Below are 22,047 nucleotides of genomic sequence, written 5' to 3' on the forward strand. Positions count from 1 at the left end.
CACAGGATGGGGGTTGCATGAAAGGTAGGGGTTGCATTCCAAAAATTTCTGCGGGCCCAGTCATTTCTAGTTACGCCACTGTACACACATTATAATTACTAATGTTATATTTTCAGTGTGCTAGAAGACTGGAATACCCAGAAGAAACCAAAGTTACACAATCCATTCGCACATCTGACTGCGTGCTATGTGTTTTTTGCCATTGAAAACACAATCAAATATCACGCCGTTTGCATTTCTTGATGCCAATATTCTGGAGCACAAAATGTAAAACAAGTGAAAAATAAATAAATAAAACAAATTGGGAGTGGTATACCGCCATTGAGTTTTTACATTCTAACTTTTGCGGCGCTCATAGTTCAGTATAAATGACATGATAACTTTATTCTCTGGGTCAGTACAATTACAGCGATACCAAATACATATAGGGTTTTTTTTTTGTTTTTTTTTACGTTTTACTACTTTGGCGCATTAAAAAAAAAAAAACTTTTTAAATTTTTTTTTAAAACAAGTGGAAAAAAAAAACACTAAACAAATTGTTACACTGTGTGCCCCATAGCTTTCACTATCTTTATGAACATGTATATTCAAAACTTTCCACACCTCATCACCACAATACATATACTGTACAGTACATAGACAGTCAACGCTCAAAAACAATATGCAGTTTGTATGTTCTCCGTGTGATACTCCGCTTTTTTCCCACACTCCAAAAAAAAAAAAAGGCATACTGATAGGGAATTTAGATTGTGAGCTCCACTAGGGACAGTGTCTGTAAAGCGCTGTGGAATATGTTGGCCCTACATAGTAAACAGTCTAACAACATATTGATGTCATTAGCATACAGTACCAAGCACAGCCTGTAGGTGTCTTCAGGGACAACATGAACACATTTACTGCACAATATATAGTGTAGTCCCAGCTGAATGAGGAATGTAATGGACGCAGACCTAAAACACACATCTAAACATTCTTATTTATACAGCGGCCCCTATGACTTCATTATAACTCTCTTTTAAAATTCCAACAAAGACTTGTGGAGCAGCTTGATTTCCTGTCATAAAAATGGGAAAAATATTACTTTACACACATCACCGTGGTGATCCATCTATTCCACAGAGAGAAGGCATAAGAGCTGCTCCACTGATTGTAATGTGATGGACATGTATACAAGTAATTTCTTAACATGGTTATCACATCATCAATCCACACCAAAGACACCTATCACAGTATATTAACCAGTGAGATAATATTCTATAGTAATGTGATCATGAATATCCATTTACTGCAGGAATAACATAACGGATGCAATGCAAGAGACATTATCCCTGGCATGCCTCATACATCCAAGCTAAGATGACAGCTAAGAACCTGCTCAAGTGATCAAGTTCTCACTGGAGCACAAACCTTGGGTGACAGGTCTGGCAACTGGTGCCTCTGTAATTAGATGGAGAGAGACTCTGAGAGCCAATATAAGGAATGCAGTGGAGTCCGCTAGGGACATGGTCAGCCACAGTCATAGTCACCGGGTTACTAGACATCAAGAATAATTCCTTCATTAATTAGCTGCCTTGCTCCTGAAGTCCAAGGAGATCTATATCTTACAGGAAAAACAATATAATTAGCTGAGCACTCTGGACCAATAATCTATTCAGCTTTGCTGGCTACTAAGATTGCAGCCCGTGTTTCATGCTGGCCCATATAGAATGGGATGCACAAGATGCAAATGACGTTCTCTTCCCATATGTTAGCATATAGTCCATGGTCATGTGCAGAGTCAAAATATTTGGAGGCCAACAAAGCAGATGAGATACAATACCATAAATTATGATTATTATGAAACGAGTGCAGCCTAATTAATATGCACACCAAGTATCGTGGGTCCTGCATGAGAGATTTGGGACATCAGATGAAAATACCTCAGAATCAGTATTTATGCTGATGCTATATCAGTTTTTATTTTTTAAGAATCTTCATGTTATTTCACACTACGTGTGTTTTCATTGCTATTTTCATCTAGATACAAATAACAAGCCATGATACGGAAGTGCAAAATATTCATCTATAGCAATGATCCGAGCTCTGTTGAGTTATACCGTCTTTGAGTAATTATAAGCCATGAATATGTTTCTGGGCATGAGGCCTTATGCTATACTCTAAAACAAACACAGCTATGCATCATCATCATCAGGTCATTTCATATACAGAGCTGTGTCTTCTGACCATGATGAATTTCAGCAAATGCAACATTCAACCCTTAACATGTGGGGGAGATGTGGCCTCAAAGCCCATTACATACTCAGAGCTGTGGATGTTCTATAGTCTCTGCTGACTGGTAAAGTCACATGGAAATTTAAACTTTCCTACAACTCTGCAGATTATTTATCGTGTCTCTGCTGAATCTAAGGGGTGCCTCGCCAAAATGAATAAATTCACTATTTCCAGAATATAGGGGGTCATTTACTAACCTGAAATACGCCTAAATTAGGTGTATTTCAGGCGTAGATGAAGGCGCAACTATCCTATCTGCGACTTCTCCCTGCTCACGCCAGGTCTAAAATTTTAGCCGTGGCGTGGGCAGGGAAGGGGATGGGCCAGGATGCCCATCTTATTCACCATTTTCTAGGCCTGTTTTAGACATAGAAAATGGTCTAAATGGTATCACGGCCTGGCATCCTGCTGTCAGCAGGATGCCAGGCCGGGATACCACGGACCGCTCACGGCCGCGTGCATTCGGCCTAACTCAGACAGATCCTCCACAAGCTATGAGGCTTTATTAAGAATGGCGTCAAAAACACCAGCTTGGGTACTTTAGCTTTGATGGGGAACAACATGCAAACAACATCGTAAAAAAAACTGCATAAAAAGAAATATCTGTAATTCCATTCTTTAGTCATTTCCCAATGCCTAAGGGTTCATACACACAACAGTTTGCTTTGTCTGCATTTTCGCGGATCAGATATGCACCCATTAATTTTAATGGGGCCACATTGCTCACTGTCCGTATTCCCACACCCATTCCACGGCACCGCAAAAAAGATAGAACATGTCCTTTTCTTGTACGTTTTGCAGACAAGGATAGGACATTTCTATTGAAGTGAAAAAGAAATGCCAGCATGTATATGGCCGAAATCCGTGTTTTGCACATCTGCAATTTGTGGACTGCAAAACACATATGGTCGTGTGCATGAGGCCTTACCCACATTTTAACTCGGCAATGTCAATAGGGTCCTCATTCATTCCAACTGGTTATGGAATTTTCTAGTTCAGTTATCACTAGGGGGAGCTCTGCGAGCAGAATAGTAATAATATCCACAAAGGTTCAGCTCCCGACCTCTTCATCTTTGTGGAGCCAGCCCTCTGTTCGTGCACCACGTTTTGTTTGATTTCATTCAGGTGAGCTGATCCCATGGAGCTTTATAACAGTAACAACAGCATCTAATGAGTTTAGCAAAAGGACATGGCTCGCTCTATTAGCACCACCACAACTCAATCACATGGTGCCAATGGGTTACCATGGCAGCTAGGGTCTATCAAAGGCTTCCAGGTCTGCCACAGGTATGTTCCCATGGGCGTACCTTAAAGGTTGCCTGTCAGTATATCACAATAATGCTTTGGAATTAGGGCTGAAACGATTACTCGATTTAATCAAGTAATTTAACCCAAAAAAATCCTCAATGCAAATTTTTTGCAACGAGGATTCGTTTGTGTCAAATGACCACGGAGCAGGAGTGAAGCGCTTGCTATTACTTACCGCTCCGTGGCCATCTGCCAGCCCGCACATTCTTCCTGACACATTGTCAGGTCATAGTGCACGTAAGCGCACACTATGACCCGACGATGTGTGACGTCAAGACGACAGTTCAGCGCGCCGAGAAGAAGTAGGAGGAGCTGTGGAGCGGCGCCCCTACAGGAAAGGTGAGTACTGTTGCTGGGGACATGGCTAGGATGGGTAGATGGTGGCACCGGGGGGCAGTTCGGGCGCAAGCTGGTGGCATTGGGGGTAGTTGGTGGCACTAGGGGGCAAGCTGGTGCAGCTGGTGGCACTGGGGGGAACTGATGCACTTGGGCTGATCGCACAGGGGGAAGGTTGTTGGGGACTGACGGCAGGGGGTCTGATGAGTTTTTATAAAGGAAAACAGTCTATTTATTTTTTCTAATTAGATTACTCGATTAATCGTAAAAAATAATCGATAGAATACTCAATTTCTAAAATAATAGTTTACTGCAGCCCTACTTGGAATACCATACTGAATATTCCAAAGAATTAAAAATGCAGTCGGTAGATTCAAGTTCCCTAAAGGGAATAAGAAAAATGCTAAATAAATTGTAATAACAAATGGCCAAAATAGAAATCCTTTAATGTTTGAAAATAAATAACTAGAAAAAATGTACATACTTATACCAAACTGTGAATGGGGTAGAAAAAAAATGTAAAAGGAAAAGAAAAAAGAAAAATGGCAAATTAGATACTTTTTTCATTCCTGCCCTAAAAAAAACGTTTAAAAGTTCATCAATAGGTTGCATGTACTCTAAAATGGTGTCAAAACAAATACTACTACTCCTATTAACCCCCTTACGACCACCCTGTTTTGTGCCTTACTGACCAAGTGTTTGTTTTTTTTAATCACCGTGGCCTTCCAAGAGTTATAACTTTTTTTTTTTCGTCTATGTAGCAGTTTTTGCGGGACAAGTTGTATTTTTTTTTTTTTTTTTAATCAGATCATTTTTATTGTAAGGCAAAGATATCACATAATATTTTGATAAATACATGTCATGTGTACCAAATACAGAATAAAGCATGACATACTTCAAGACATATCAGCATGACTCATAGTACATTACATTAATACAATCTTTGGAAAAGAGGAAATGTATAAAATCTTAGCAACACCCCCCCTCCCACCACTCATCCCCCCAACCCAATCCCTATTCACTCTGGCGACAAACCACCACCTCACACTTTACAGCAGGGGTGCACAACGTTTCCTGGTTGGGGGCCACATTGCCAGACTGAACCAATGACGAGGGCCGAAATTAAAATTTAAAGGTGTATTAACAGAAATATTGTACTTATGGCATATTGAATACACATTGTATACCAATAATGTCTAGTTACACTTCCAGGACTCCCATCTAATGGGAGAAATACATAAAAAATACATGTGCGCAGCCACAAGACATAGGCATACATGTCTGTTACCAGATGGTTGGGGGCCGCACTGAATGGTATCAAGGGCCGCATGTGGCCCCCGGGCCGCAGGTTGTGCACCCCTGCTTTACAGCATAAGAGAGGGCACCCTCTTTTAATTTTTCTTTAGCCTTTTCTTTTATCAACATATTGTTAACATTGGTCCTAAACATTGGTCCTAAACATTGTCGGAGGACCCATTTGTATCCAATGCAAGGCTATCAGCTTCCTAGCCACGTACAACAGTCTTCCCACCGCCACTTTCTTACATACGTCTGTTCCTAGCTCAGATACGTAACCTAATATACATATTTTGGGGTCCCTATCTATTCCCACTGACATTTTGTTATGTATTACCTTTAAAATATCTTCCCAATATCTAACTATAACCGGGCATTTCCACAGCATATGAGACAAATCCGCTGGCTCAAAAGAACATCTTGGACATTTTGCGTCAGTTCTGACTCCAATCCTTTTCAAAAATATTGGTGTTTTATACACCCTGTGTATAATAAAAAGCTAAGACAGCTTACCCTGTTCGCTCAGTGAGGACAGCGGAATCGCCTCCAAAATTGCCTCCCACTGATCTTGGGAGATCCCCCCCCCCCCCACCACATCATTTTCCCACTTTTTCATCCGGGTCAACGGATAAGAATCCAAGAACTTATCCAATAATAATAATAGAGAATACAGCCTAGAAATTAACCCTCTTCTCCCCCCCCCCGAGAGAATCAACTTTTGGGCTTCATCTAGTTTAGATATGCTAGTACCTTTTTTAATCATAGTGTCATACGCATGATGGATTCGGAGGTATTGGTAGAAGCGCGTGCGCGGGATCTGATATCTTTCCTGCAAATCCGTAAAGGATCTAAATATACCATTATCTAATAAATCTGTCAATCTAAGGATCCCTTTATTCTTCCAATTCAGAGTACTTGACAAAGGAATAAATTCAGGGAGCCGAATATTATCCCAAGTCGGAGAAACCTCACTAACTCCCCCAATTCCCCTTAGCTTTTAACCTTGTCCCACACTTTGAAAATAAGCCCTACCAAAGGCAAATTAGGCTCCAAATTTTGTAACCCCGCACCCTCCAAAAACCACATTAAGTCCCTCTTACCTATATGTTGCCGTAAAATCTGACTAGACATATCCGTCCACCTATAATCCAACCACCCCTTAAGATGCTGACACTGTGCTGCAAGATAATAAATCCATGGGTTTGGTACCGCCAATCCACCCTTTGTTTTAGGATACTGCAACGTCTCCAATTTGATTCTGGGTTGGCCTCCTCTCCATATCAAATCTCTAAATATTGCATTCATTTTGTGAAACCTATCCATAGGCAACCAGACCGGGGCATTGTGAAGTACATACAACAACTGCGGCATCATTATCATCTTAATGAGGTTTACTCTGCCTACTACAGAAAGAAATAGTTTACACCACGCCTTAACTTTCGACCTGAGTCTCGACAACAGGGGAGCCAGATTAAGCGCCTCAAATTCTGCGCTCCTTGGCGAGATGTGAATTCCTAGGTATTAAATTTTCCCGACCTGTGGGATATTATTAGTATGAACAAGTTGTCGTTTTTAATGGTGCCATTTTGGGGTACACATAACGTACTGATTAACTTTTATTAACTTTCTGGGAGGGGGATAAGAAAAAAACAGCAATACCGCCATTAAGTTTTTACGTTATAAATTTTGCAGCACTCATAGTTCAGCATAAATGACATGATAACTTTATTCTCTGGGTCAGCACAATTACAGCGACACCAAATACATATAGTTGTTTTTTTTTTGCGTTTTACTACTATGGCGCAAAAAAATTTAAAAAACTTTTATTCAAAAAGAATAAATAGTTTTTGCATTGCGGCATCCCAAGACCCATAACCGTTTTTCTTTTTCTTTCTAGGAGCTGTGTGAGGGCTTGATTTTTCCAGGACACCTTGTACTTTTCATTGGTATAATTTTCGGGTAAATAACACTTTTTGATTCCATTTGCAAATAAGCAAAAAGCAGCAATTATGGCCCTTTTTTATGGCGTTCACGTTACAATTTTTCCATTGAAAAGCGTTTTTTTTTTGTTTGTTTTTTTAACTCGTTTTATTGAAAAAGAGTAACAAGGCACCTTCATGGTACAGACATATGCATACAAAATATCCTTATACAGCATACAGTAACATGCATTTTGACATTTTCCCGGTTGAAGTACAATAAAATATAATAAACCAGAGTTAGTTATGTTAAATTTCTTTACATATGAAATGCAGACACCCATAATAATAAATTAAGCTATTAGAACCATGATAAGCGTGTGCGATTTGTTATTATATCACATCAAGAATCTATAGAAACCGCAGAGCCGGAAGAGGTAGTTAGGTTAGAATCACACCATAATCCCCACACTTTTTGAAATTTCTCAGGACATTTTCTATTCACATATATTACTTTTTCAAAAGGGATGATCTGGTTTACTAGTTTTTGCCAGATACCTATTGTAGGATATTCCTCCGCCATCCACTTAAGGGCAATCACTTTGCGGGCCATAAACAGGGATTCACTTAGGAGTATTTTATTGTAGTGAGTCCACCCATCATTATCTAAAATACCCAACAGACATACCTTGGGACATAAGGGTATAGGGCCCATACCCAATGATGATAAAACTCCAAGTACATCACGCCAGTATGATCTGATATGGTTACAGTCCCACATCATATGCCAGAAGTCAGCATTATTATGAGCGCATCTAAGACAATTAGGTTGGGACATCCTCCCCATCTTGTGCAGTCTGGTAGGAGTTAAATAACTACGGTGCAGCATAAACAATTGGATGAGTCTGTTATTAACCGAGGGGGACACATGAATTACTGCCTCCAGCGCATCCGTCCAATCCTCTGCAGTAAGATGGGGAATGTCCCCTTTCCACCTGGTCTCAGCTAATATGGGCTGTGAGGACATCCGCAAACCCAACAGGTAAGTATAGAGAGCTGATATTATGCCTCTAGGACCTTGCGATTTTATAACCCCAATTAAAGGGTAGGAGGAGTTGACCCTGTTCCGATCCTTAAACTGTTCCTGCAAGGCGTGTCTGATCTGTAGATATTTAAAAAATTGGGTACGTTCCAGACCAAATTTCTCTTGAATTTGGGAGAAGGAGCAAAGAATACCGTCCTTATACAAGTCTCGCAGCGCAGTAATTCCTAAAGATAACCAGATGTGAGTACCCTCTATGGACTGCAAGTGTGGGAATAATGGATTATCCCATAAGGGTATATCATCTGCCCAGTCCTGGTATTGACGCAATTTGGTGTCTCTCCAAACCTGTTGTGCCAACCTATGAATCTGTAGCAATTTCCCAGACAAAAACTCAGCCCTTTCCAGTACTGGCCATAAATTGGACGATTCCAAATATTGCTGTAGATAATATTCCATGTTCATAAGGGGTTTCCCATTTACCCAGTTAGACAGAAACCTCAGCTGACCTGCAAGAAAGTATAAATGGAAGTCTGGTAGAAGTCTGGTAGTGCTGCACCACCCTGTATCTTAGAACACTGCAGAGTATTTAACCGCCTCCGGACCGCCTAACGCAGGATCGCGTTCCTGAGGCGGCAGCGCTGCGCACAGTCACGCATATACGCGTCATCTCGCGAGACGCGAGATTTCGCTCAAAGCCGGCCCGCGCATGCGCATCGCGGGCCGGCAAAAGTTAGAGGACAAGTTCGTCATCAGCCTGCCAGCCACGATCATTGGCTGGCAGGCTGGCGATTTTCCAAAAAACGAATCACAAGCCAGATAACACATCATATTAGTAAATATGATGTGTTATGGCTTGTCTGCTCCTCTGCTGGTCCTTTTCGTCGGTTGGTTCCAGCAGAGGAGCAGAGATCACTGTGAGTACCCACCAACACTACACTTAGCCCCAGATCACCCCCCATTATCCGAATTAACCCCTTGATCACCCCTTGATCGCCCCTGTCAATCACCTAGTGAAAGGAAAAAAGTGATCAGTGTAAACTGTCACTTTTTTTTTCCACTGGTATTGACTGTTAGGTTTTAGGATAGTTTAGGCCCCTTGGTTAGGTAGTTTAGCGTCGGTTAGCGCCCAGCCCCCCGCACCGCAGTCACTGATTCGCTGATTAGCGTATCGCTAATCAGCATTTGTACATTTATAGTATCTGTAAGTGATCAAAACTGATCACAGTCAGATCTATAATTGTATTAGTGTCACCTTAGCTCGCCCTCCACCCAAAACGCAGTGTTTGCCCGATCAGGCCTGATCGGTCGCCCACACGTGCGTTCACCCACACCCGCCCCGCCGCAGTGACAAAAAAAATATATTTTTTTGATCACTGCACAATCACTTTTCAAGCGCTGCGGCGATAAAAAAATCAGTTTTGATATTTTTTTATCAACCGCAGCGGCCTCCGGTACTTCGCTAGCCTGCCCTTTGCAAGACAGGCTTGCTTTTTTTCTTGGGTAGTCTCAGGGAATACCCCTAAATTTAGTAGTCCAAATGTCAAACAGGGGGTATTCTTCTGAAGAGGCCTACAGGATTCTGACCCAGTCGGATGAGGAATGGGAACCCTCATCTGACGAATCTAGCGGGTCAGAATATGAACCTGTAGAAAGCAGTAGCACTCTGACCCAAATGTTCGGACGAGGAGGTGGAGGTCCCTGATAGGACCAGGCGTACCCGGCCCCGTGTCGCTAGACCACAGGTTGCGCAGGATCCACTTCAAGAGCAGCAGAGTGGGGCTGGCGCTGTCGGATTACGTGGTGAGGCATACACCAGCAGCGCAGCCCTCCCTGGACCTAGTACCAGCACTGCCGTACAACATGGTGAAGTGGCGAGCACCAGAAGGGCAGTTGAAGCTGGTACGGTGGCACGTGCAGTAGTTACCCTGTCGCAGCCACCGCACAGACAGGCCCGTAGAGCCCCTAGAGTCCCTGAGGTGCTGGCAAATCCTGATTGGCAGTCACCAACTTCAGCAGCACCATTAGTTCCCCCTTTCACCGCCCAGTCTGGAGTTCGGGTTGAGACAGCTCAGATCGGTTCGGCCCTGGGATTTTTTGAGCTGTTCTTGACTGCGGAGCTCTTGGACTTAGTCGTGGCAGAAACAAATCGGTATGCCACACAATTTATATCCGCCAACCCGGGAAGCTTTTATGCCCAGCCTTTCCGGTGGAAACCAGTCCAAGTTTCCGAAATAAAAAAATTTCTGTGCCTTCTCCTCAACATGGGTCTAACCAAAAAGCATGAATTGCGGTCATATTGGTCCACGAACCCGATTCATCACATGCCCATGTTCTCTGCTGCTATGTCCAGGGCACGATTTGAGGCCATCCTGCGTTTCCTGCATTTTAGCGACAACACCACCTCCCGTCCCAGAGGCCACCCAGCTTTTGACCGGCTCCACAAAATTCGGCCCCTCATAGATCACTTCAACCAGAAATTTGCAGATTTGTATACCCCTGAGCAAAACATCTGCGTAGACGAGTCCCTAATACATTTTACCGGGCGTCTTGGCTTCAAACAATACATCCCAAGCAAGCGTGCCCGGTATGGGGTCAAATTGTATAAGCTCTGTGAAAGGGCCACAGGCTATACCCACAAATTTCGGATCTATGAGGGAAAAGATCAGACCCTGGAGCCGGTCGGTTGCCCTGACTACCTGGGGAGCAGTGGGAAGACAGTCTGGGACTTGGTGTCACCCTTATTTGGTAAGGGGTACCATCTTTATGTGGACAATTTCTACACAAGTATGGCCCTCTTTAGGCATTTGTTTCTAGAACAGATTGGCGCCTGTGGCACCGCGCAAACTAGTCGCGTGGGCTTCCCCCAACGGCTCGTTACCACCCGTCTTGCAAGGGGGGAGAGGGCTGCCTTGTGTAACGAAGAACTGTTCGCGGTGAAATGGAGAGACAAGCGTGACGTTTACATGCTCGCCTCCATTCACGCAGACACGACAATCCAAATTGAGCGAGCAACCCGTGTCATTGAAAAGCCCCTCTGTGTCCACGACTATAATTTGCTCATGGGAGGGGTGGACTTCAATGACCAGATGTTGTCTCCGTATTTAGTTTCCCGACGCACCAGACGCTGGTATAAGAAGGTGTCTGTATATTTAATTCAATTGGCTCTGTACAATAGTTTTGTTCTCTACAGTAAGGCTGGGAGAACACGATCCTTCCTCAAATTTCAGGAAGAGATCATCGAGAACCTCCTGTATCCAGAAGGTTCCGTGGCCCCATCCACCAGTGTAGTTAGCCGTCTACACGAGCGACATTTCCCCAGTGTCGTTCCTGGTACCTCAACCCAACCGTCACCCCGAAAAAGATGTCGTGTCTGTAGCAGGAGTGGAATAAGGCGTGACACCCGCTATTTCTGTCCTGACTGTCCTGACTACCCTGCCCTATGCTTTGGAGAGTGTTTCCGGAAGTACCACACACAGGTACACTTAGCATAGGGATTGCATCTCACAGGACAGGCACACAGGGCTATTAGGGCCCTTACACTCACAGCTACTGCAAACCTCTCCTTTCACCTGGGATAAAGTGCATAATGTACTTCGCCACATCTTTGGGCGCTTTGCGCGTTGCACATTGTCCCATGGGGAAGGAGAGGTTTGTCCTATAAAAGGTTAAAAAAAAAAAAAAAAAAAAAAAAAAAAAAAAAGGTAAGCAAAAAAGTTAACTTTAGTTCAAAAAGTTAAAAAAAAGTTTATATGTTCTGTTCAAAAATTATTATAAAGTTAATAAAATGTATTGTGTTGCGGCCTGGTTTTTTTTTTTTTGTTTTGTTTTTTTTACCTTCCAGGTGGACCAACCGATGAACCAGCTGCAGCACTGATGTGCATTCTGACAGAAGCATTGCGCTGCTGTCAGATTACACACAAGTCGGTGTATGCGGCGCTGCAAGACGAGATTTCTCCTCTGCAGTAAAAGATACGTTTGCCGAGGCATATGAGCTGAGGAGGTGGCGGTGTTCATATGCTTTGGCAAACACTTTGTATATATATAAAAAAAAAAAAAAATCCCGGCAATGATTTATTCATCCACATCGATTGATGTGAATGGATAAATCTGGTTTGCCAGGGCATACGAGCAAAGTGGGTATGGATGTTGGGCGGAGCTCCTATGTCCTGGCAGACGCCTTTCCCCTCCTTTTTCTTTTTTTGGCAGAGATTTTTTCATCCACATTGATCGATGCGAATGAAGAAATCTGTGCCGTTCATTTTTTTCTTTCAGCCCAGAGGCTGAACGGAAAAAAAAAAATCTCATTACCCGTATGCTCAATATAAGGAGAATAGCAGAAACTCCTAATGCTGGCCATACATGTAATGATTGCGGAGACCCTCAAATGCCAGGGCAGTACAAACACCCCACAAATAACACCATTTTGGAAAGAAGACACCCCAAGGTATTCCCTGAGGGGCATATTGAGTCCATGAAAGATTGAAATTTTTGTCTCAAGTTAGCGGAAAGGGAGACTTTGTGAGAAAAAACCCAAAAAAATCAATTTCCGCTAACTTGTGCCAAATTATTTTTTTTTCTATGAACTCGCCATGCCCCTCATTGAATACCTTGGGGTGTCTTCTTTCCAAAATGGGGTCACATGTGGGGTATTTATACTGCCCTGGCTTTTTAGGGACCCTAAAGCGTGAGAAGAAGTCTGGGATCCAAATGTCTAAAAATGCCCTCCTAAAAGGAATTTGGGCACCTTTGCGCATCTAGGCTGCAAAAAAGTGTCACACATGTGGTATCGCCGTACTCAGGAGAAGTTGGGGAATGTGTTTTGGGGTGTCATTTTACATATACCCATGCTGGGTGAGAGAAATATCTTGGTCAAATGCCAACTTTGTATAAAAAAAATGGGAAAAGTTGTCTTTTGCCAAGATATTTCTCTCACCCAGCATGGGTATATGTAAAATGACACCCCAAAACACATTGCCCAACTTCTCCTGAGTACGGAGATACCACATGTGTGACACTTTTTTGCAGCCTAGGTGGGCAAAGGGGGCCACATTCCAAAGAGCACCTTTCGGATTTCACCGGCCATTTTTTACAGATTTTAATTTCAAACTACTTACCACACATTTGGGCCCCTAGAATGCCAGGGCAGTATAACTACCCGACAAGTGACCCCATTTTGGAAATAAGACACCCCAAGGTATTCCGTGAGGGGCAATGGCGAGTTCCTAGAATTTTTTATTTTTTGTCACAAGTTAGTGGAAAATGATGATTTTTTTTTTTTCTTACAAAGTCTCATATTCCACTAACTTGTGACAAAAAAAAAACTTCTATGAACTCACTATGCCCATCAGCAAATACCTTGGGGTGTCTTCTTTCCAAAATGGGGTCACTTGTGGGGTAGTTATACTGCACTGGCATTCTAGGGGCCCAAATGTGTGGTAAGAAGTTTGAAATCAAAATGTGTAAAAAATGACCGGTGAAATCCGAAAGGTGCTCTTTGGAATGTGGGCCCCTTTGCCCAATATCTTGGCAAAAGACAACTTTTCCCATTTTTTTATACAAAGTTGGCATTTGACCAAGATATTTATCTCACCCAGCATGGGTATATGTAAAATGACACCCCAAAACACATTGCCCAACTTCTCCTGAGTACGGAGATACCAGATGTGTGACACTTTTTTGCAGCCTAGGTGGGCAAAGGGGCCCACATTCCAAAGAGCACCTTTCGGATTTCACTGGCCATTTTTTATACATTTTGATTTCAAACAGCTTACCACACATTTGGGCCCCTAGAATGCCAGGGCAGTATAACTACCCCACAAGTGACCCCATTTTGGAAAGAAGACACCCCAAGGTATTTGCTGATGGGAATAGTGAGTTCATAGAAGTTTTTATTTTTTGTCACAAGTTAGTGGAATATGAGACTTTGTAAGAAAAAAAAAAAAATCATAATTTTCCACTAACTTGTGACAAAATATAAAAAGTTCTATGAACTCACTATGCCCATCAGCGAATACCTTAGGGTGTCTACTTTCCGAAATGGGGTCATTTGTGGGGTGTTTGTACTGTCTGGGCATTGTAGAACCTCAGGAATCATGACAGTTGCTCAGAAAGTCAGAGCTGCTTCAAAAAGCGGAAATTCACATTTTTGTACCATAGTTTGTAAACGCTATAACTTTTACCCAAACCAGAGATGTAGAACAATAAATTTAGAGAAAAATTTATATATGGATGTCGTTTTTTTGCAAAATTTTACAACTGAAAGTGAAAAATGGCATTTTTTTTGCAAAAAAATCGTTACATTTCGATTAATAACAAAAAAAGTAAAAATGTCAGCAGCAATGAAATACCACCAAATGAAAGCTCTATTAGTGAGAAGAAAAGGAGGTAAAATTCATTTGGGTGGTAAGTTGCATGACCAATAAACGGTCAAAGTAGTGTAGGTCAGAAGTGTAAAAAGTGGCCTGGTCATTAAGGGTGTTTAAGCTATAGGGGCTGAGGTGGTTAAGGCGAGCTTATGTCTGGCCCTGCCCCAGATAAATTGAACCATTAATGAGTGAAGGCGGTCAAACAAACTCTGAGGTATTGGAGTGCAGGCATGTTCCAATAAATATAACCCTTTGGGTAAAAGGATCATCTTTATCAGGTTGATTCTTCCCATGATAGATATAGGCAGTGTTCTCCAAATTTTGAATTTGCCAGAAAAGATAGATTCTAAAGGGGCAATATTTTTGGTATAGGCCTCTCTCGGCTGTCTAGTAATAAAAATCCCCAGATATTTAAAATGGTTTACTATCCTAAGATTATGATAAACATTGGGCCAGTCAGAGCTCCATAATGGCATTATGGCCGACTTAGACCAATTGATATGCAGCCCGGAGAATTTTCCAAACAATTCTATAATAGTGATCACCCGTGGTAGAGAGACATCCATCCTACTGATGAACAATATGAGGTCATCTGCATACAGGCCTACTCTGTCCTCTCTCCCACCCATCTCGACTCCTGTGTATATTTGATCTCGGCGAATACGGATAGCCAGATGTTCAATGGCAATTGCGAACAAGAGAGGGGAGAGAGGGCATCCCTGCCTCGTACCCCTCTGCAAACTAAAGTAAGCCGAGGTCGTACCGTTTACTAGGATATTGGCCCTGGGGGTTTTATAAAGTATCCGGATCCATTGCATGAATCTAGGTCCAAAGACAAACTTTCCCATGACTTTAATCAAATACGGCCACTCCAGTGAGTCAAAGGCTTTGGCCGTGTCTAACGAGGTCAGAGCCCAATGTCTGTCATGTTGGGTTCCAATTTGGGCTATGACTTGAGTCCTACGGATATTATTAGAGGTCGAACGTCCAGGTATAAACCCAGTTTGATCACTGTGTATAATGCTAGCAATTGTCTTGTTCAACTTATTGGCGAAGATCTTTGCCAGAATCTTATCATCTAGGTTTAACAAAGATATTTGCCGATAGGATGCACAGTCCAAAGGATCCTTATCCGGTTTTAGAAGTACAACTATGGTTGCTTCATAAAGGGAGTCTGGTAGTCTGCCCGTCCGCCAAGCCTCCTGGAACATCACTTTAAGTTGAGGTCCCAGGATATCTACATATTTGGAATATATCTCTAGGGGTAGGCCATCTGGGCCAGGGGCTTTCCCATTTGCCAGGTCACCTATAGCCTCCTGTATCTCTTTTATGGTTATATCTTCCTCTAACCTATTGCTGTCCTCCATTGATAAAGTTGGATGCTCTATCTCATCTAGGTAGTGCTCAAGTTCTAATTCTGAGTGTTCCGCTCGTGTGTGGTATAAGTCTCGATAGAAGTCAGCGAAGTTTGATAAAATATCTGATACAGAATCCCTAATCTCGCCGTTTGGGGCCCGTATTCGCAGAACTGGTGGAGCTGATGAGTTCTTATGGACAATATGCGCCAATACTCGCCCTGCCTTATCTCCCACCTCGAAAGCCTGTTGTTTGTAAAAGAATAGTTTACGATTGCTTTTTTCATGTACTTGAACTAAATACATCCTGCCTTTCTGCAACCAATCCTGTCGGTTTGCTTCAGAGGGGTCTAGCACAAACCTTGTCTCAGCCTCCCTAACACAGGTATTGAGAGAATCCTCTTTCTTCCTGGTGTCTCTCTTAACAAAGGAGATAGATGACTTAAGACATCCTCTAAGATAAGCCTTCAACGTATCCCATAATAGCAGGGGATTCGTATCTGCTTCCTGTACCTCTAAGAACACTTGCAATTGGTCAGGGACCCTATCTTGTTCTTTCAGGAGGGTGAGCCAGAATGGGTGTATTCTCATCCTTACGTTAGACCTACTTTCCTGCGTATCATTGAACCTTGCTATCAATGGCGCATGATCAGAGACGCTCTGGGGGCCATGTGAGATATCTGACAGTTCCAGGTACACATCAGGGGAGCCAAACACATAGTCAATTCTAGACATTGCACCAGAAGAGGGAGTAAAACAGGAGTACTCTATGGAGTCTGGGTGTTTTTCCCTCCATAAGTCCAGCCATCCCATCTCCTCGATCCAGGCCGCTATTAAGCTGGGCGGACCAGGAATCGGGAATGTAGGATTAGCGTGGAATCGGTCCACCCGCGGATTCATGACCATGTTTAGATCCCCTACGCATAACAACCTAGCATGCGGATATTGAGCTGCAAAGGTGGCTGCAGTTTGAAGAATTGACATATTTGCAGGAGGGGGACAGTAAATGTTTAAAATCACAAACGGGATATTATTCACATGTGCATGTACAAAAATATATCTGCCGTCCGTGTCAGTCTCAACTGCGTGTGGTTCCCATCTAATGGAGCGGTTAATTACTAGGGACACTCCCTTAGGGTCCATTCACACGTCCGTTTTTTCTTTCCTGATCTGTTCCGTTTTTTGCGGAACAGATCTGGACCAGATCTGGACCCATTCATTTTCAATGGGTCCTGGAAAAAAATCGGACAGCACAATGTGTGCTGTCCATTTCCGTTGTTCCGTTCCGCATGTCCGTTTAAATATAAAACATGTCCTATTCTTTTCCGCAAAATTCGGATCCTGGTACAATACAAAGTCAATGGATCCGCAAAAAACGGAAGACATTCAGATGTCATTACGTATGTCATCCGTTTTATGCGGATTCCGTTCCTGGAAATTACATTAAAAAAAATTGTATTTTTTTTTTTTTAAAGAAATCCAAACAACTTTATTTGCTTATTGAAATTTATACATGTTTCAGTTTTTTGCGGATCCGCAAAAAACGGATGACATACGGAAACATTTTCAGGAACAACGGATCCGCAAAAAACGGACCGAAAATCGGGATATAGAAAAATACTGACGTGTGAATGTAGCCTTAGAGTGAGAAGTACCAAATCAGTGACTGGACCATTGTACCCAAGGCTTCTGTAATCTAGCTGCCATTTCGGCCGTAAGATGAGTCTCTTGTAAGCTAATTATGTGTGGGTTGTATCTACGAACATGTGCAAAAACAGATATTCTCTTACCCGGATCCCCCAATCCCCTCACATTCCATGACATTAACACAATGGTAGCCATTTTATCAGTATCAGTAATCTATGAATAGGACTATCCTCTTTCTGGATTCTCCAGTGTCTGTACCTCCTCATCACTCCTAAGACATATATACTGCTGCCTATATACATTGTTATACCATACAGTGCCAAAACATAATACAAACACTCAGGGCCGGGCCGACACAGAGGCTGGGGAGGCTCCAGCCTCAGGGCGCAGGCTGGGGTGGGCGGAAAAACAAACCTCTTTTCTTTTTTTTTTTTATCACTTACTTGCCAGCAGCGCAGCGCTGCCAGGCGCCCTCCCCAGCCAGTGTTCACTCTAAGCTGCGCTTGTAGATAGGAGCAGGAGGCTGCTGATTGGCCAGTATCAGCTAGCTGCCCTGCCATTGGTCCATCCTTTCACACCCCCTTCTCTCTGGAGCTGAACACAGCAGGAGGCAGGCGTTCTCACAGTGCATCATGTGACCATGAAGGTGCATGTGACCAGTGACATCACAGACCTCCTTCTAACAAATCCATTCTAGCATCTACCCAGCATGTATGGCAGGACTCTGCTGAGCAAAGACCATGTGCCCAGGTGAGGTGACCACAGAAGTGCCCTGGCATCTGTCTGCTGCTGGAAGCTCAATGTGGAGCTTTATGAATGTAAAAACTAAGATACCCAAGAGGCTAAACAAAGCCCTGCTTGTCTGCTTCTGACCCTAATCTTAACACATAACGTTCATTTGATTGCAATTTACTTTAACACCTAAAGGGATTTTTTTTAAAACCTGCTGTTTCTCTAGAAGATGACCTTATGCTGATAGTAGTGTTAATAGAGTCTCAAAGGTCTGTAAAAATAGGGTAACTGCTTTTATAGACCCTTGAGACTCTATTAACACTACTATAAACATAAGGTCACCTAGAGAAAGAGCAAGTTTTTTTAATTATTTTTTTCCTTTAGGTGTTAAAACATAACTTATTTGATTGCTTGAACACCTAAAGGAAAACAAATAAAAAACCTGCTGTTTCTCAAGATGACCTTATGTCGATAGCAGTGGTAATAGAGTCTGAAAGGTCTATAGAAGCAGTTACCCTATTTTTACAGATCTTTAAGGCTCTATTAACACTACTATCAACATAAAGTCATCTAGAGACACAGCAGGTTTTTAAAAAGATTTTTCCTTTAGGTGTTACAGCAATCAAATGAAAGTTATGTTTTAACACCTAAAGGAAAAACATAATTAAAAAAACATGCTGTTTCTCAAAATGACCTGATGTTGATAGTAGTGTTAATAGAGTCTCAAAGGTTTGTAAAAATAGTGTACCTGCTTCTATAGACCTTTGAGACTCTATTACCACTACTTTTAGCATAAGATCATCTGGAGAAACATCAGGTTTTAAAAATAAATACATTTTTCTTTAGGTGTTAGAGCAATCAAATGGAGGGGGAGAAATGTGACATGGGTGAGGATGGGGTTACATGATGGGCCGGAGACAATGTCTGTAGTCTGTCTGTGCCATGGACGGGGAGAAATATGACATGGAGGGCTGATGGCTGACATGGGGGTCTGATCTGAGGCATTGGGGCTGTGCCTGTGAGCTGAGGTCTAATTAACATTGAAGGTCTGACCTGAGGTGGAATGAAAAATATTGTTTCCTATTATCCTCCTCTAAAACCTAGGTGCGTCTTATGGGACGAACCTACATTTTGGCGCATCCCCCCTTCCCCCAGGTGAGCTGAAGGGGAAGGGGGGGTCGGGGACGCCAAAATGTAAGTTCGCTTGTGTTGGTAAAAAACCTTGCACCGGCCCTGGGCGCAGGCAAGGGGGATGGGGGGGCGCACTTGGGCAGCTCAGCCTCTGTTGGTGGTGGACCTTGTCCCAGCCCTGCAAACACTTAAATCTGAACCAACTATGCTGTGAATTAGCATTGAAATACATAGTATGATGCCAAAAATCAGGCAATAATTTCCCTGTGGCTGAGTAATCAGGGACCAGCATATTACTAGATGTAAAGAGAATATGCCGGTATCCGACCAGCTCCCTCTGCACGATATAAGTCGTGCCTGCAGCTAACTTTCTATATGCATTGTAAACAGCAAAACTCACGCTGAGAGCACAGTATCATACAGGTGACCAGTGCAGATTATAAAGCAGCATCAATATTATCAACAATGCGACCTGACCATTAAGGTCTTTGGACAAAAATAAAACTGGGTTGCTGACTCAATAATATACTTCAAGGAGGTGGCGGCAATCTCCGCGATTTTCTTGCAGCCCATTCATCCGCTTCTTTGGGATCTGTGAAAAAATGCGATCTCTCCCCATCCACCACTCTCAGCCTGGCGGGGTAAGCCATTGAATACGGTAAGTTCATGTCCCTGAGTCTCTTTTTAACAGCAACAAAAGTCGCCCGCTTCTTCTGAAGCTCGGCGGAGAAATCGGGGAACAAAGATACCTTGGCGTTTTCATGCATGACGGTTTGTAACTTCCTTGCTTGAGTGAGGATTAAGTCGCGGTCCTTCCAATTTAGCATGCGAGCTAGGAGCGGCCTGGGTGGTGCACCCGGAGGTGGTGGTTGAGCCGGGACCCTGTGGGCCCGCTCCACTGCATATGCCATAGAGAAAGACGCCTCAGGAAAAGTTAACCTAAACCAGGCCTCTAGAAATGCTGCAGGATCGCGTCCCTCTGTTCTCTCAGGTAGGCCCAATATGCGCATGTTATTTCTTCTGGCCCTGTTCTCCAGGTCATCGCATTTCTGCTGCCATAAGGAGACGGAACCTTCCAGTGCGTGTATCTTAGCAGGTATGGGGCGAGTGAGGTCTTCCAGCTCAGAGATCATCTCCTCTGCCCCCGCACTCTTTCTCTGAATTGTTGAACATCGTGCCTGAGGAGACCCACATCCACATGTACCTCCTCTATCTTTGTGGTGAGGGAAGTTTGGCAAACTAATATCGCCGACATCAGCTGCTCGTGTGCCTCTTTCGGGGAGAGTTCAGCCGCCTCATGTTCCTCAGTAGCTGCTTGCTGTGCCGCCTGACCGCGGCTATGCTGCGTACGAGGCGTGTCGGCTGCCGCAGCGCCATTTTGATTTTCTTGGCGCGCGAATTCTTTCAGCCGGTCTGCAGCGGCTTGGGCTTTACTGGGTCCCATCTCCGGTTGCCGTGAAGGATCGAGCTGCTGTGCACCTTTAGTTCGGTTCAATAGGCTGCAATGGCACTCAGGATTGCTCAGGATTATAGTTGGGAGCCGGAGCTCAGATCAGATGCGGCCGTTCATGTCGGCTGCTAGCCACGCCCCGAAAAGCGTTTTTTTCAATGAAAAAAAAATATATTTTTTTAATTATAGCAATTTTTTTTTTTTTAACCATTTTGATCTCTTTTAACCCCTTAAGGACTCAGCCCTATTTCACCTTAAGGACTTGGCCATTTTTTGCAAATCTGAAAAGTGTCACTTTAAGTGCTGATAACTTTAAAACGCTTTGACTTATCCATGCCATTCTGAGATTCTTTTTTCGTCACATATTGTACTTCACGACAATGGTAAAATGGAGTCAAAAAAATTCATTTTTGATTTATAAAAAAATACCAAATTTACAAAAAATAAATAAAAAAAATTGCAAATTTACAAGTTTCAATTTCTCTACTTCTATAATACATAGTAATACCTCCAAAAATAGTTATTACTTTACATTCCCCATATGTCTACTTAATGTTTGGATCATTTTGGGAATGATATTTTATTTTTTGGGGATGTTACAAGGCTCAGAAGTTTAGAAGCAAATCTTGAAATTTTTCAGAAATTTTCAAAAACCCAACCAAAAATTATATGTATCCTAAACTAGTACCAACAAAACTGCCACCCTATCCCGTAGTTTCTAAAATGGGGTCACTTTTTTGGAGTTTCTACTCTAGGGGTGCATCAGGGGGGCTTCAAATGGGACATGGTGTCAAAAAAAACAGTCCAGCAAAATCTGCCTTCCAAAAACCGTATTGGCATTCCTTTCCTTCTGCGCCCGTACAGCAGTTTACGACCACATACGGGGTGTTTCTGTAAACTACAGAATCAGGGCCATAAATATTGAGTTTGGTTTGGCTGTTAACCCTTGCTTTGTAACCGGAAAAAAATTATTAAAATGGAAAATCTGCCATAAAAGTGAAATTTTGAAATTGTATCTCTATTTTCCATTAATTCTTGTGGAACACCTAAAGGGTTAACAAAGTTTGTAAAATCAGTTTTGAATACCTTGAGGGGTGTAGTTTATAGAATGGGATCATTTTTGGGTGGTTTCTATTATGTAAGCCTCGCAAAGTGACTTCAGATCTGAACTGGTCCCTAAAAATTTTCTTCT

The 22,047-nt window shown here is 42.8% G+C and overlaps 1 protein-coding gene across 5 annotated transcripts in view; it reads right to left on the reverse strand.

Moving 5' to 3' along the window:
* The window catches only part of SKAP1 (src kinase associated phosphoprotein 1), a 624,187-nt gene that overhangs the window by 476,739 nt on the left and 125,401 nt on the right, over positions 1-22,047 (reverse strand). The window lies entirely within an intron of this gene.

This window comes from Bufo bufo, chromosome 6 (genome assembly GCF_905171765.1).
Source record: "Bufo bufo chromosome 6, aBufBuf1.1, whole genome shotgun sequence".
Lineage (NCBI taxonomy): Eukaryota > Metazoa > Chordata > Amphibia > Anura > Bufonidae > Bufo > Bufo bufo.